We start from the raw sequence: 17,875 nt of genomic DNA, 5'->3' as shown, positions 1-17,875 counted from the left end.
GGCCTCCGATGCTAATAGTGTTACTGGAAGTTACTCCAGCAGCAGTGTGATCCAGCAGATAGGGACGCCATATAGGAGTGCGACAGCCTGTGTCTTGTTCCCAGCTGTCGACTTTCTAATGTGTTAAGTCACCTGACTGCTCATTGCCTCAGTTTCCCCGTGTAAAAAATAGGAATAATGATGTCTGCCCATCTTCATAAATCATTGTGGGCTCTAAGCATGACAAAGTGGTATAAAGGTGAAAGTCTCACCAAAACAACCTAGATTTGCAGCTTCAGAGGAGAGGGTTGAAGTATATACATGCTTTGCAACAATCATAATTCAGATAAGGCTGTAGCTATAACATATTCAGATCCCTCATACTGCACGACCTTTAACACTAGCAGAAAGGAGACAGCCAAGGAATAACATTGACCAGAAACCTGGGCTCCTAATTCTTTCCTACGTCCACAGGGGCAATGGTGGAGTCACAAATGGGGTTCCCCATGTAAAAGATAATGGGTCCCCAATAACAGACTGATTAGAGTGCTTGGATGCTACTTCCCCCCACTGCACAGGAGGGCAGGCTATGCAATCTTTTTTATATCCACTGCTATATGCTCAGGAGCAGGCTGTCATCGCTAGAGGAGGTGATGCCATGGTCTCCCCTCCACTAGCTTTAACTTCCAGCCAAGGCTCCAATGAGCGCTGATAGCAGAGGCTTCCTAGTGCATTGAATCCATACATCCTCTACCCATCCCCATCCTACCCTTATCCACTTTTACAGCTCTCCCCACATCCAGAGAGAGTTTCCATTGCCAAGAGCTCCCCCAGCCCCAGCCCCAGCGGTGGGGCCCATAATCCATCCCTCCCCCACCTCCTCTTCTCATCACCTCCCAAGAGCCTCTCACCTTTCTCCAGCTGCTGGGGAAATCTGATGAGTGGCAGGATCCAAATCAATTTCGCAGCTATGGCCAGATCCCTGATCACAGCATCACCCTCACCTGATGCTGCTTGTTGTGTCAGTGGCTAACCAGATGGCCCGCTAGGCGTGGCAAGTGAGAAGAGAGCACTGTTGTATGGGGGATGAGGGGCAGAAGTCATTTACAGGAGCATTACTGCTTGCCTCATATAGGACTGATCCCATAGCACATCCACCAGGCAGAAGCACCTTGGGGAAAACAGTGGAAAGTTGCTGGAATGTCACCATTCCACCACCAACTGAGGCCCTTCACCAATGACTTTGGAAGGTCCCTAGATGTGTGGAGCAGCACACCAGCTGTGGGGAAAAAAGGGCAGGGTTTTCACAGCTGAAACTGCTGAGATGTGCAGAGAAGGAGGGGGGCATGTAACCCCCTGCATGATCTCCAAGATCTTCTGCAATGTCCCGAGAGCTTCTCCATGAGGATCTGGGTGGGCATCAGCAATCTCCTGAGGACGGCTCTATGAGATCTGGAGAGGACCACTGCAAAGGCTGGATGTTGAAGCTAGACAAGTTCAGACTCAAACTAAGAAAGGGCAATTAGCCATTAGAACAACTCATCAAGGGTGCTGGTGGATTCTCCCTCACTGGCTGTTTTTAGCCCAGGAAGTATTCTGTAGTTCAAACAGAACTATTTTGTGGATGTTGTCTTCCTGCCTGTGCTATAAAGAGTTGGTCGTCGTGGTCCCTTTTAGCCATAGAATCTATTCATCCCTTGAGGGCTGCTGGAAGAGACCGAGATGTGGGCAGTTATGGCCAGTAGTTAGAGCAGCACTTAGGAATCAGAGCCCGTGGACTGAGCCAGACACCCCAGCCAAAGTTACAAATCAGAGCCAAGGGTCAGGACCAGGTCACTTGGAGTGAGGCAAAGCTGGGAACAAGGAAGCATCAACACTAGAAGCAGTCACTGAAGTGGTGTTGCTGCTAGGTGTAAGAGCTGGTCTGCTGACTCTTCTAACTAATCAGGCAGTGTAGCCAATTAGGCAGCCTACTACAATCTAGCTGTGCTCCTTACGTTGCCCAGAGAGGGGTCTGCTACAGACCAGATACCTGACAGCTGTTCCCTGAGGCTGCCTATACACCTGATTCATGGTGGTCTGACTGAGTCCCAGGTTGTGAGTCTCGGGGAGTTCTTTGCTCACATTGCATCAGTTTGCCATTGTTGGTAACTATGTTTCTATAGGGTGAATTGTTCATGTGCTCAGAGTCTGAGAATAGGTGCATTAAATGCACTGAAATCAATGAAACAATGAATCTATATGGATAGAAACTGATCACTTGGGATCCCAAATAAATACGTCTTTAATTTAAACTCCTGTTGCTTTCAGTTTCCTTGCATGAGTTAAAAGGGGACACACAGAGATTAGAGATGGCAAAGATGTATTTTCCCTATTCACACCCCTGCAAAAGTAGCAAGGGGTCTGTTAACTGAAAATACCCTATGGCCTAAACAAAGAGGGACCACAAGCTGACGTAACCCTTCTGCCAGGCCGAATTGATAGCAGCAAGGGCCGGGTTCAATACATAGGGGTCCCTTCCCTACAACGTAATGCAAACCAGCTCGAGCCCCCACCCAGTGACCTGGGAAAATCTTACACATACATCCCATGGCACCTCAAAAGAGGCAATATTTCCCCTCTCGCGAGCACAGAGTCTCAGTGTAGCAGAAAATGTTTAATAACATGAGATAAACAATGTAGCATTAAATTGGGAAAACACCTCATCTAGGCTGTGTCCTTTTCCCTGGGCTCTTGAGTTCAGCAACCCCCAAATCACTCACAGTCCCAAAAGTCTCTGTCCCAGGTCAGTGCAGCCCCAGAGTTCAAGAGTCTATCTGCAGGGTTTCCCCCCCTCCCGGCCCACCCCTCCAGTCTGGGTAGAAAGGGGCACTTTACATGGTCAGGGGCAGACTGCCCTGCCTCTCCGTGGGGTTTTGCTTCTGCCTTCCTCACAAACTGCTCCGCTCTGCCAGCTGCTCTGCTCCACCAGCCATCCTGTGATCTGCTCTAGCCGTCCCCGCAAACTGCTCGGCTCCGCTCACTCCGTGGGCACTCCAACTGTCCCACAAAACTGCTCCACTCCACCAGCTGCTGTGCTCCGCAATATAGCTTCAGGCTCCCCTACTAGTTAGCACAGTTCTTTAGTGATTTCAGCTGATAGTAGGGGAGCCCTAGTGCTGGTGCACCATTAGCCCAAAGTGAGTTCAGCTCAGTAACCTGTAACTTAGATTCTTAAGGGAACCAAAAATCAGCTCTGATATTCAACAGTGGGAAGAAGAGGTGCAATTGGTGCCTCTGGCACACACAAGGAGCCCACTCCCTTGTCTAGTGAGTGCCATTCAATTGATGGTGAGACTCCCTGTCACAAAGCAGTTTCACAGTTCCTCATCCACACAATCAGGGAGACATCACTCCACTCCTCCCGCCCCAACAACAAAGAAACTGGGGATCCCACAGCTGCCAAAGCACCCATCCCAGGCTGCCGTGGGCTATGCGAAGCAGGGAGGGTGTGCCTATGCAAACACGATCAGCCCCTGAAATTCTTTTCCACACTTGCCGTAATTCACCACCAGACATCAGGGTAGAGCTCAACCTGACTCTGCTTACACAGAGACAAATTTAGCACAGCAACATCACACTGGACACCTTAGGGAAGGTAGGTTTTTTTGTTTGTATGTTTTTAAAACTCACCTAGTAGAGATGCCAGCTCTGAGACAGGGGCATCCATATTCAAGTTTGCACTACAGTAACTTAGAAAATGTCCACCCATGGGTTGGGGTATATACAGAATATGCCATTTCCAAAGGGATAAAAAATCCTGAATTGCCATCTGATTTTGCACAACTAACTCTGAAGTTCAAGGTTTTAGGTTTAGAAATAGAATGAGGGTCAGTGCTTCATAAAAGAGTTCTGGATCTTTGAACAAACTGTTCTGGGTCATTTCTGAAGCAGACAAGCAATAATTACAGTATAAGCACAGAGGATGAACAGTAGCTGTTTAGCCACTGGGTGGCAGTGCTGAGTCGCTGCAGAACTGTGCTGCAGTTGAAAAGTGAAGATAAACCAAGGGGTCGCTCATCTGCAGGACAGTGCTGTGTAATACTGCTTCAGTAATGATGGTTATTAAGCGTGCACCCCTGAGAGAGGCAGCATAGTCTGGTGGTGAGAGCAGAAGTGTATGAATCAGGAGACCTATGTTCTATTCCCAGCTCTACCTTGGGTAAATACAGGAGTGGCACCAGGGTTTTTGGCGCCCTAGACAGGGGTCCTTCCGCGCTCCTGGTCGTTGGCGGCAATTCTGCGGCAGGGGGTTCCTTCTGCAGCGGGTTCTGGAGCGAGTGAAGCACCCGCCGCAGAATTGCTGCCGAAGACCCAGAGCGCGGAAGTACCCCCCGCCGCTGAATTGCCGTCAAGGGCGTCAAAATGTCACACACACACACACACCCCAAATCCAGGCACCCTAGAGACCGCCTAGGTCGCCTGAATGGAAGCACCAGCCCTGGGTAAATAGCTTCATCCCCAGATTCCCATCCTATAAAATATCATCATCAAGGCAAATCCCACAACCTCCTTGCAGATCAATGGCCCCCTCTCTCAGTTGCTAGCTAGGTTCTAAAGTCTGTCTGTCTGGATGTTCAGTCTGTGTCCATCTTTGGCAATCTTATCACACCACCAAAGTCTTTGGTGCCCACCTGATCGCCAGCCCCCTGTCAGCATTCCTTGGTAAACACACTTCCTAATTCATTGGTCTTCCAGCCTAATAAACTCTAAACCAAGAAAGCCTCTGAAACCAAACCAGTGCTGACAGAGGTGTTTGCTGGTGCCAGCTCTGAAAATCTTCATAGCTGAGCTTGTCCTGCTACTGAAGGTGAAACAGCTGATGGAAGTTGACGAGAACTGAAAATGTCAATCCATTGCCTTCCTTGGCACCCATGTTTCACTGCTGGGACAACCCCCCCCTCAGGCACACCAGGCAGCAGCCCATGGCAGCAGATTCATGGCAAGCTGGGGTGCGGACTCTGAGCACAAACTGTTAATGCACATAAACAAGGTGCATGCTGTGGGCACCTTGTGCACATTTACATAAGTGCAGAGGCCCTGGCATGGACCACGCGGCTGGACTACCTGGCCCAGTGGGAGCCCATGGCTCAGCCCCCAGCAGCCTCTCCCTGGTCAAGTCCTGGGCTGGGCAATGAAGAAGTAAGTGGCACCCTCAGCCTGCCCTTCACTCTAGTCTCCTGCCCTTCCTCAGCCCTCATGTTCTACACCCACTCCAGCTGCCCCGTCTCCCTGGGGTCCAGCCCCCAGTCACCTTGCTCTAGCCTTCCTGCCCCCTATATCCCCTCCATCTGCCACACAGGGTCCTACCCCCGCATCTACCTCCCACCTCAGCTAGCGAACAGGAGCGGCTCACGGGAGTTTTGCGAGCGACTTCTCCAGGTGAAGGAGGAGCGGTTATGTGACGCTTGGGGAAAGCTTGTTGTCTGTCGTGGTGTGCTTGCTGCTGGATGGAAATATACAGTGTGGTCTGTTTGTTTGGGGGACTGTGTGCTGATCATGTGTGCGCTGAGACTAAAGGTCTGCTAGGCAAGGCTGAGAGCTTCTTAATGAGGCTGTGATCCCTAAGCCCTTTAGCACCCATCACCCTTAACCAGGGGGTGGGGCTACTCAGGAAGAGCAGGAGCAGTTAATAGGGGAGTTTTGCAAGGGAGTACAGGGGGAGTGTGTGGGGGGAGTGAGGGGGTCTACATACACTTAATATTCCTTAAACTTCTTTAAACTTAAAGCCAAAACCACCCCCTGATTAAAAAAAAACGAAACATCAGCAAAGGAACCAGCTGCAAGAGTAAATAGAAAATGCAGGCAGAAGTCCAGCAACAGAGTGGGGGCTATCCAGTTTATTGCACCCACTGCAGCATGTACGATTACCTGCCCTGTGGGTGGCATGTGTGTGCATTTGGTGCAAGGAACTCCTGGCCCTCAGAGACCGTGTACGGGCTTTGGAGACCAGGGTGGCTGAGCTGGAGGAGCTAAAGGAGACAGAGTTACATGAGACCTTCTGGGACCAAGGGCGGCTCTAGGTATTTTGCTGCCCCAAGCAAGGCAGGCAGGCTGCCTTCGGCGGCTTGCCTGCAGGAGGTCCCCAGTCCCGCGGATTTGGCGGAATGCCTGTGGGAGGTCTGCCGAAGCCGCAGGACCGGTGGACCCTCCCCAGGCATGCTGCCAAAGGCAACCTGCCTGCCGCCCTTGCAGCAACCAGCAGAGTGCCCTCCCCCGTGACTTGCCACCCCAAGCAAGCGCTTGGCGTGCTGGTGCCTGGAACCGCCCCTGTCTGCAGGAGCGGCGTCAGCACCCTAGGCAAAATTCGGGGGGCTCCATTTTGTACGCTCCCCATGTGCGCGGGAGCTTCCGGTTCTGCTCCCATCGCGCTGCCGAAGAAGGACCCTCCACCAAAATGCCGCAGGCGACAGCAGCAGTCATTGTGCTGCTCAATTGCTTGCCGCTGTTTTCTGTGGCATGTCGGCACGAGGTCCTTCTTCAGTGGTGCGACGGGAGCTGAACCAGAAGCTCCCACGCGCCCCATGGGGAGCGCACAAAATGCCGCCCCCTGAATCCTGGCGCCCTAGGCAACTGCCTAGGGTCACCTAATGGACGAGCTGGCCCTGCCTGTCTGGGACACAGTAGAATGGTCTCTTCCCCGGTCTGACAGCTTCTGTGCTGTTGAGGAGGATGAAAGCCTCATGGAAGGAGAACATCCAACTAGAGCAGAGGGAAATGATCCCATAGTTGGGATTCTCCTTCCAGATGATGTTGTAGTATCCTCTCGCACTGAGAATACCTCTCTGGGGGAGGGAACTCCCCCAGATTGGTATTAGTAATGGGTGATTTGATCATTAAAAACATAGATAGCTGGGTTTGTGATGACCAGGAGAACCGCATGGTGACTTGCTTGCCTGGTGCAAAGGTTGCAGATCTCTCAAGACATCTAGATAGATCTGCATGCTGGGGAGAAGCTGGTGGTCATGGTACATGTAGGTACCAATGATTGGGAAGAATAGGAGAGACATCCTGGAGGCCAAATTTAGGCTGCTAGGTAAGAGATTGAAGTCCAGGACCTCCACAGTAGCATTCTCTGAAATGCTTCCAGTTCCATACGCAGGGCCAGTTAGACAGGCAGAAATGCAGGGTTTCACTGCATGGATGAGACGATGATATAGGGAGGAGGGCTTTAAATGTATTAGGAACCGGGGAAATGTTTGGAAATGAGGAAGCCTATATAGGAAGGATGAGCTCCATCTAAACCAAAATGGAACCAGACTGCTGGCATTTAAAATTAAAAAGGTTGTAGAGCAGTTTTTAAACTCAGGGCTGGGGGAAAGCCAACAAGTACGGAGGAGCATGTGGTTCGGACATCACTTAGGGGATTCCCTATGTCATAATAAGGAGGAGAGGATGGAAAATGGTAAAATATAGGTAGGATCTGATGAGAAACAAACAACAACAAAAAAGTCCCATTTAATTACATCATGTAATAGGAGACAAATAAAAAGTTTCTAAAGTGCTTATCTACCAGTGCTAGAAGTCTAAATAATAATATGGGTGAACAAGAGTGTCTCGTATTAAATGAGGATATTGATATAACAGGCATCACAGAAACTTGGTGGAATGAGGATAATCAGCTGGACAGTCTCTATGCAAAAGAATAAATGGACACAAATCAGACATCAAGAATTATAACATTCGAAAATCAGTTGGAGAACACTTCAGCCTCCGTGGTCACTCAATTACAGACCTAAAAGTCTCAATACTCCAAACAAAAAAACTTCAAAAACAGACTCCAACAAGAAACTGCAAAGCTGGAATTAATTTGCAAACTGGATATCATTAAATTAGGCTTGAATAAAGACTGGGAGTGGATGGGTCATTACACAAAGAAAAAACTATTTCCCCATGCTAATTTTTCCCCTACTGTTACTCACATCTTCTTGCCAACTGTTGGAAATAGGCCATCCTGATTATCACTACACAAATTTTTTCTCCTGCTGATAATAGCCCACCTTAATTGATTAGTCTCATTACAGTTGGTATGGCAACACCTATTTTTTAATATTCTCTGTGTATATATATCTCTTCCTACTGTATTTTCCACTGCATGCATCTGATGAAGTGGGTTTTAGCCCATGAAAGCTTATGCCCAAATAAATGTGCTAGTCTCTAAGGTGCCACAAGTACTCCTGTTCTTTTTAGTAATACCAAGGTACAAAATATATCAGAAGGACAGTACAGGTCGTGCTGGTGGGGGAGTGGTACTATGCGTGAAAGAAAGCATAGAGTCAAATGAAGTAAAAATCTTAAATGAACCAAACTGTACCATGGAATCTCTATGGATAGTAATTCCATGCTTCAATAATAAGAATATAGCAGTAGGGATATATTACAGACCACCTGAGCAGGATGGTGATAGTGACAGAGAAATGCTCAGGGAGATTAGAGAGGCTATTAAAATTAAAAAAACTCAGTAATAATGGGGGATTTCAGCTATCCCTATATTGACTGGATACATGTCACCTCAGGACGGGATGCAGAGATAAAGTTTTTTGACACCTTAAATGACTGCTTCTTGGAGCAGCTAGTCCTGGAACCCACAAGAGGAAAGGCAATTCTTGATTTAATCTTAAGTGGAGCACAGGATCAGGTCCAAGAGGTGAATATAGCTGGACCACTTGGTAATAGTGACCATAATATAATTAAATTTAACATCCTTGTAGTGGGGGAAACACCACAGCGGCCCAACACTGTAGCATTTAATTTCAGAAAGAGGAACACCGCAAAAATGAGAAAGTTAATTAAACAGAAATTAAAAGGTACAGCGCCAAAAGTCAAATCCCAGCAAGCTGCGTGGAAACTTTTTAAAGATGCCATAATAGAGGCTCAACTTAAATGTATACCCCAAATTAAAAAACATAGTAAGAGAACCAAAAAAGAGCCACTGTGGCTAAACAACAAAGTAAAAGAAGAAGTGAGAGGCAAAAAGGCATCCTGTAATAAGTGGAAGTTAAATTCTAATGAGGAAAATAGGAAGGATCATAAACTCTGGCAAATGAATGTATAAAAAATAATTAGGAAGGCCAAAAAGAATTTGAAGAAACAGCCAGACCACTCAAAATGTGATCAAAAAAAAAAAAAAAAAAAAATTATACTACATCTAAAAGCATGAATGCCTCTAACACATGGGCCACTAGAGTGCGATCAAGTTGCTAAAGAGACACCGAGCATTGATAAGGCCATTGCAGATGAACAAGGATCTTTGTCCATCAGTCTTCATTAGCTGAGGGTGTCGGGGAGATTCCCAAATTCTGAGTTGGTTTTTTTAGGTGATCAATTTGAGAATTGTCCCGATGCGGTGTCATTAGAGAGGATTTTGGACAAACTTGCTAAGTACAGGAATAAGGTCACACGAGACCAGACAATTTCACTTCAAGAGTTCTGAAGGAACTCAATATGAAATTGAGGACGCACTAACTGTAAATATTATCATTTAATCAAACTTCTGTACCAGATGACTGGAGGACAGCTAATGTGGACGCCAATTTTAAAAAGGGCTTCAGAGTGTGACCCCGGGCTATTACAGTTCCGAGCATAAGCGGCAACTGGTACTATTCTCGGCGATCGTTTGTATGATCTTTGTTGACATCACTTCGGCTGATTATCTTTGGTTTTTGAACCTAGATGTAGAGGCACCCCTGAAACAGAAAAGCAAACTGTCAGACACATAGATGACATAATTGTTTGGGGAATAGTCAACATGGTTTTGGTAAAGGGAAATCATACCTCACCAATCTACTAGAATTCTTTGAGGGGTTCAACAGGCATGTGGACAAGGGGGATCCAGTGGATATAGTGTATTTGGATTTTCAGAAAGCCTTTGACAAGTCCCTCATCAAAGGCTCTTAAGCAAAGTAAGCAGTCATGGGATAAGTGGGAAGGTCCTCTCATGTATTAGTAACTGGTTAAAATATAGGAAACAGAAGGTAGGTATAAATGGTCAGTTTTCAGAATGGAGAGAGGTAAACAGTGGTGTCCCCCAGGGGTCTGTTCTGGGACCACTCCTATTCAACATATTCATAAATGATATGGAAAAGAGGGTAAACAGTGAGGTGGCAAAATTTGCTTCTCTTCTCCCCCTCCCTCCATTGCTCACTGCTCTTCCGCTCCCTGGCCAGGTCAGGAGGTACTCCTGTGGAGCCGTGGCTGGGAACTGCAGCTGTCCGACACAGGTAGGAGACAACCTTGGCTTAGTAGGGGCTAGTGCGGGTAATGACTTGGCCCCTTCTCCACCCACAACAACAGAACTTTGGGTGTCTATTCAATAGACCTGACCGGACACTGTCAGGTCCCCTTTTCAACTAGACTTTCCAGTCAAAAACAAGGCACCTGGCCATCCTAGCAGCCAGATGTCTACTGAAGGGGTTTCTGGGGAGATGTTGGGTGGAGGGAACCAGATAACATTCCACTTCCCGTGCATTCAAATACTAGAGGGATCTGTAACCCCAAACCAGCCAATCATTTTGGCAAAGCAGATCCAGATACTGTGCAACTAGGCAGAGTTGATCTGCTCCTGAAGTCTTTTCCCCCAGCTGACCAGTAGATGTCAGGTGGAGAACTCATTCAGACCCTGCTTACACAGGGAAGGGAGGTTGTAGGGTTATCTAAGTAGAAGTTGGAGATAGCTAAGAGGAAGCGGGCTTGTGGTGAGAGGAAAAGGTGGGTACAAACTCAGTACTTGGGGGGTTGAGGTCTAAAGGGAGCTGAGAACAGCTGAGTTTTGCAGGGCAATCCAGTTGGGTTGGAAGAGGACTGGTGAGCAGTTTTGGGGGAGTCGGGCAGTGTCTGGAAGTGAGGATGACTAGTTGCCGTGTGGAAGAGCCTGGGACCTGTACTGGGCTCCCCAGATTTTCTGGCACCAGCACTTGCTGCTGCTGCCACCCTTGCCACCAGCACTGGCTGCTCCCTGTTGCTCTTTCCAAGGTCATCTCCAGCCAGGGGAACCACAGACAGAACCGATGGACCTACCTGCACAGCAGATGCCACAGCAGCCTCTGACCACAGAGAGGTACAATTATGGACCATCCTAGCAGTCCTGCTGGATGCATGGCATGTACCCAGGCTGTGGGAATGCATTAGCTGAGACAGCAAGACTTAGCATCACACAAGGCACGCCTCTGTCTGCATTGCTGGCCCTTCTATACACTCAAGTAGGATTCTGTGATCTGTACAAGCAGGGAGCAACAATAAATAAATTAAATCTCTGCCCCCCATTCCCACCCCAAATGTATATCCCCCTCCCCCAAAGAAATGCAAACGCGGGGACAATAAAGAGGAGTGGTCAGGGAGGCGCAGAAGCTGAGCCCAGAGTGGAAGGTGGGCTGTAAACCCCCTTGGAACTGGACTACAACTGTAGAACTCCAAAATAAGCACACAAGTTTACAGAAGAGCCCAGTATCCTGAGAGAGGCCCTTTGGGGTGTTTGTTCATTTCTGTGTAGAGTTCCCACCCAGCTGCTACTTCTTTCTGTTAATACCAAGTCTTACTCTATTGACTCAAGCTTCCTAGCAACCAAGGCCAAAGAGAAGGTGCTAAGAATTGGAATTAATTGTTAATAAATCCAAGGGTTAATTGTCTCTGGCTGGAGGAGCTTGTTAGATGTTGGAATGAAGGTTTCCAGCAGCAAAGCGAGCTAGGAGAGTTGGGCACCCAACTCACTGAATTTCCCAGGCTTTATCCTTCTGCTCATTCGTCTCCGAACCGGTGATCCCAATGAAGCATTCTGACATCCATTAGCATTGCAGGAATATCAGAATAAAGTACAGAATCCATCAAGGATTTTTTTTTTTAATCTTGGTCTAATGCAGCTGTGGAGCAAGACCTGGACATGGGCTTCCATTGACTTCAAAGGCAAGTCACCGGAAAAAGCAAGGATTAAATCTAGGCTTCCCAACCCCCCTTCACACTTCTCTAACCACAGTCTCTTTATGCCAACTTGTGTTAAAGAAGTTTTATTGCATGCCCTAGCCTTGCTGGTGATCTCCAGAGAACTAACTGAACACTCCAAAGAAAGAGCCTCTCACGCCATGGCCTGGGTTCCATGTAAACCTCCTGGAGATGGATTCTATAGAAGTTGTATTTATACTGGGTGACCAAGGGCCAATCAGAAAACACTGAACTTGTCAGAACTGATCCCTCCCTCAGTGCCAGGGCAAGTAGTGGTCCGTCCCTGGCCTGGGCCCAGGAGAGCTAAAAGAAGCTAAGGCTCCAGGACAAAGACCATGTTGACAACTCCACTCCTTTAGCACAATGGAACTCTATAGTAAAAGCAAAGATCTTGATGTGGGTGACAGAGCTGCCTCAGTGGTTGGTCTGACAATGTAGAATGAACTTTCCCAGGAACTAAGGACCATCACAAACCCCTCTGCCTTCTGCTCCATCTGCAAGGTACATTTCTTCAACCTGCCAGTCTGATATGCACACAGAGCAACACGTACATAAGAAAGTGGGGAGAACCTACCAAACCAAAACACACACTACTGCACAGATAATTCTCCCCCATAACCACACATGACAGATGTTAGTCAGGTCACTCAGTGCACTATTGGATGGCATTCCTACACTGTGGTGATAAGTGTGGCATGAGAACCTGCACAGAACAGAACAGAAGAACTTTGCCAGAACTGGGTGGAGCATCTGAGCAGGGCTGGCTCCATGCACCAGCCGACTAAGCACATGTTTTGGGCAGCACCTTGGGGCGAGGCAGCGCTGGGGTTTTTTGTTGTTGTTGGGGTTTTTTTTGTTTCAGCTGGGCTGCGCTGGAGGGTTTTGTTTGTTTGTTTTTGTTTTGGCCGGGTGGCGCTCGGGGGGGAGGGGTTCAGCGGCGCGGCACTCGGAAGGAGCAGGGGCTTGGGCAGGAGTTTTCGCGGTGTGGTGCGGGGGGGGTTCGGCGGCACAGCGCTCATGGGGTGGGGGTGTTACGCCTGGGTGGCACTCAGAGGGAGCAGGGGCTCGGGCGGGGGCTCGGGAGGGTGGGGGTTTCGGCGGCGTGGCGCTCACTGGGCAGGGGTGTTGCGGTAGGGCGGTGCTCTTTTTTTTGCATGGGACAGCAAAAAAATTAGAGCCAGCCCTGCATCTGAGCATATACGCCCTTGCTAGAAGGCTCTGTTCCCCAGCTTCCTCTGATCCTGTTCTTGCCTGGTAAAATGTCCTTTATTTATGTGTCATGCACCTTGTTCAATCACTAGGCTTTTCAACAGTATCTATAGAAGTAACCCTGAGCTGTGCTTGGCAGCCTTTCACCTCCGGCACTAGTCACGTGCAACATGAGACCCTGAAACAAGATCCCCAGCTCAGTGCCTAGAGGACAGTTGTTCACAATGGAAAAATTTCTCTGCTCGTAATTTGCCCTGATTGGCAGCCTCTGCTGAGGAAGATGAAAAGAATGAGATGAGACAGAGCAGCACGGCCAACCCCCAGCCCCTTCATTTCTCCTGTGAACATACTTGTATCCAAACCACACAATGGAATGTGTGTTCCATCCCTTGCAACGTTAGAACCTGTCTAATCAGGCAAACCAGCTGTAACGGGGGCGGCATGAGTGACAACAGGCTGGGTCTTACCTGTGTCGACAGAACTAACCCATGTTTTAACCACATTACTCAGTGGGAACAGGGTTGCAAAGATCTGGTAAGAGATTTAAAGAAAAGCTTGTGTAAAAGGTTATAAAAAATAGCAGCTGGCATTCCAAGCATTTCAAACATTGATTCATTAGAGCCTGAGGTAGACAGATAGCCCCACTCCACAGATGGGGAAACTGTGGCACATGGGGGGAACCTCTATTTTTGGTGCCTCAACCCAACATTAGACACCTAGGTATATAGAGCTGGGCATCTATATTCCAAAGCAATCAAAACTAGAGGCTACTTTTGAAAATCTGGGCAGCAGGGACTTGGCCAAGGTCAAAGAGATGGCCTGTAGGTAGAATGACCAGATGTCCCAGTTTTATAGGGACAGTCCCGATAGTTGGGGCTTTGTCTTATATAGGTGCCTATTACCCCCCACTTTCCTCAACCCGATTTTCCACACTTGCTGTCTGGTCACCCTACCTGTGCTGCAATCAGGAATAGAACATAGATCTCTTTATATCTAGGCCTTGGCTTTAAACACATGCCCCTAATCTTTCCCTACTGATCATCCTCTCTGTTTGTCATAATATACTGCATACACAACCCTCAGGAAACAGTCCAATGGAGTTTAGCAACCCATAGAATTTGTTAACCAACTTGTAGAATGTGATACAGAATGAGATGTCTCCTGTAGATTGAAATTAGGGCTGTCAATTAATCAGTTAACTCACCCAATTAACTCAAAAAATGTAATTGTGATTTAAAAATTTAATCGTAATTAATTAAAATTTTAATCCCATTGTTAAACAATAGAATACCAATTGAAATTTATTGAATATTTTTGGATGCTTTTCTACATTTTCAAATATATTGAGTTCAGTTACAACACAGAATTCAAAGTGTACAGTGCTCACTTTATATTTTTTATTACAAATATTTGCACTGTAAAAATGATAAACAAAAGAAATATTTTTCAGTTCACCTCAGACAAGTACTGGAGTGGAATCTCTTTATCATGAAAGTGCAATTTACAAATGTAGATTTTTTTTCATAACATAACTGCACTCAAAAACAAAACAAAGTGAAACTTTAGAACCTACAAGTCCACTCAGTCTTACTTCTTGTTCAGCCAATCGCTAAGAAAAACAAGTTTGTTTACATTTACAAGAGATAGTGCTGTCCGCTTCTTATTTACAATGTCACCTGAAAGTGAGACTAGGAGTTCACATGGCATTTTTTAGCCAGCATTGCAAGGTATTTATGTGCCAGATATTCTAAACATTTATATCCCCCTTCATGCTTCGGCCACCATTCCAGAGGACATGCTTCCATGCTGATGATGCTCGTTAAAAAAATGTGTTAATTAAATTTGTGACTGAACTCCTTGGTGGAGAATTATATGTCTTCTGTTCTGTTTTACCTTTATTCTGCCATATATTTCATGTGATATCTGTCTCAGATGATGACCCAGCACGTTTATTTTAAGCACACTTTCACAACAGATTTGACCAAAAAATGCAAAGCTACTATTGTGAGTTTTCTAAAGACAGCTACACCACTCGACTCAAGGTTTAAGAATCTGAAGTGCCTTCCAAAATCTGAGAAGGATGAAGTGTGCAGCATTCTTTCAGAAGTTTTTAAAGAGCAACACTCCAATGAGGAAACTACAGAACCCGAACCATCAAAAAAGAAAATCAACCTTCTGCTGGTGGCATCTGACTCAGACAATTAAAATGAACATGTGTCGGTCCGCACTGCTTTGGATTGTTATTGAGCAGAACCCATCATCAGCATGGATGCATATCCTCTGGAACGGTGGTTGAAGCATGAAGGGACAGATGAAACTTTAGTGCATCTGGCATGTAAATATCAGGTCTCACTGGCTACAACAGTGCCATGCAAATGCCTGTTCGCACTTTCAGGTGACATTGTAAACAAGAAATGGGCAGTATTATCTCCTGCAAATGTAAACAAACGTATTTGTCTGAGCGATTGGCTGAACAAAAAGTAAGACTGAGGGGACTTGTAGGCTCTCAAGTTTTACATTGTTTTATTTTTGAATGCAGGATTTTTTTTTGATACATAATACTACATTTGCAAGTTCAACTTTCATGATAAAGAGATTGCACCACAGTTCGTGTATTAGGTAAATTGAAAGATACTCTCTCTTTTGTTTTTTACAGTGCAAATATTTGTAATAAAAAACAAAGTGAGCACTGTACATTTTATATTCTGTGTTGTAATTGAAATCAATATATTTGAAAATGTAGAAAACGTCCAAAAATATTTCAATAAATAATTTTCTATTGTTTAAGAGTGAAATTAATTGTGTGATTAATCACAATTAATTTTTGTAATTGCTTAACAGCCCTAATTGAAATTCTTTCTATATTTTTTAAAACATTCTCTATCAAATACTAAGGGAACTTACTGCCATTGAATACTTGTTCCATGAGTAGTTCCATTGCTTTCAGCCAGATTCTGCCACACTTACGGTATGGCTACACTTGAAACTTCAAAGCACTGCCGCGGCAGCGCTTTGAAGTGCGAGTGTGGTCGCAGCACCAGTGCTGGGAGAGAGCTCTCCCAGCACCGCACATACTCCACATCCTCTACGGGTGTAGCTTGCAGCGCTGAGAGCTGAGCTCCCAGCACTGCGGCACTGTTTTCACTGAGGCTTTACAGCACTGTATCTTGCAGCGCTCAGGGGGGTGTTCTTTTCACACCCCTAAGCGCGAAAGTTGCAGCGCTGTAAAGCGCCAGTGTAGCCATGGCCTTACATAGGTCAATTAGTACCTTACTCTGCGAATGGCCCCATATATTTAAAATGTGGAAGCAAGGATTATAGCACACATCAGATAACACACTACAGCCCTGATCTTATGAACACTAACATGCTTGAGTAAACAGTTCCTTGAATTTGTTCTTATGAGAAAGTGATCCAGGATAAAGGTTTAAGAATCAGTTCTTGGTGAATCTAGCTGTGGAAGCCAGAACAAAATGAGCCTTATATTAATAGTGAAGGTAGAATTTTCAAAAGTGCCTAAGCCCAGATCCTTTAAGATGACCTATAATGGCCCATGGCCCATCTGTGACTGCAACTGCTATTAGCAAATATCTCCAGTAGCTGGAGACGGGACAACAGATGGGGAGTGCTCTGAGTTACTACAGATTGTTCTTCCCAGGTCTTGCCCACATGCTCTGGGTCTAACTGATCACCATATTTGGTAGTGGGAAGGAATTTTCCCCAGGCGTCAAGATTCACTGAACAGACACACTGGATTTATGGCTTGAGGACATGGCTACACTTGAAATTTCAAAGCGCTGCCGCAGCAGCGCTTTGAAGTGTGAGTGTGGTCGGAGTGCCAGTGCTGGGAGAGAGCTCTCCCAGCGCTGCACGTAAACCACATCTTCTACGGGTGTAGCTTGCAGCACTGGGAGCCGCACTCCCAGTGCTGTGGCACTGATTACACTGAGGCTTTACAGCGCTGTATCTTGCAGCGCTCAGGGGGGTGTTTTTTCACACCCCTGAGCGTGAAAGTTGCAGTGCTGTAAAGTGCCAGTGTAGCCATACCCTAAAACAAACATACGTAACTAGCTAACCCCTCTATGAGGACAGAGGTGTTAATGGGCCACAAAAGCTGGCCTCTTTCTCACCAACAGAAGTCAGTTGAAACAAGATATTATCTCACCCCACCTGGGCAACCTTGGAAAAAATACTTCAGCGTATGTTTCTACTTCTTCCAAAGACAGGAATGTGGAGGGTTCATCTCTGGCAGTAAGTGTAGACAAGATAAGGAAGTGCAACAACAACCAGTGAGAATTCAGGATGCTCACCAGCATACGTAATGACAGGGCCTGGCTATCCAGCTCAAACACTGATTGTAGCCTGGTGGTGAGGAACACAAGCTCATAAGCTTTACCTAGACTGTAAGCACGTTAGGACACACAAACTCATTGCAAATGACAAAAAACTGTTTGTTCTGCCAGACAGAGATTCAGCTCTGCAGCTGGTTTTCTCTAACAGAGTGAACCAACATACTGGAACTGAACACACCAAACTTGAGGGAAGTTTGGATTAGGCTTACTCAGAAAAATGCAAATTATTTTTTCAGGAGAAATTCAATTTTTCTAAAATTTCCTATGAATTTAACAACAACAACAACAACAAGGAATGGTTTTTAATACCATTTTCAATTTTTTAAAAAAAACTATTTTTCATAAATTTTCATGCTGTTAAA

This window comes from Chelonoidis abingdonii, chromosome 3, assembly GCF_003597395.2.
Source record: "Chelonoidis abingdonii isolate Lonesome George chromosome 3, CheloAbing_2.0, whole genome shotgun sequence".
Taxonomy (NCBI): domain Eukaryota; kingdom Metazoa; phylum Chordata; order Testudines; family Testudinidae; genus Chelonoidis; species Chelonoidis abingdonii.
Note: the sequence above shows the minus strand (reverse complement) of the source record.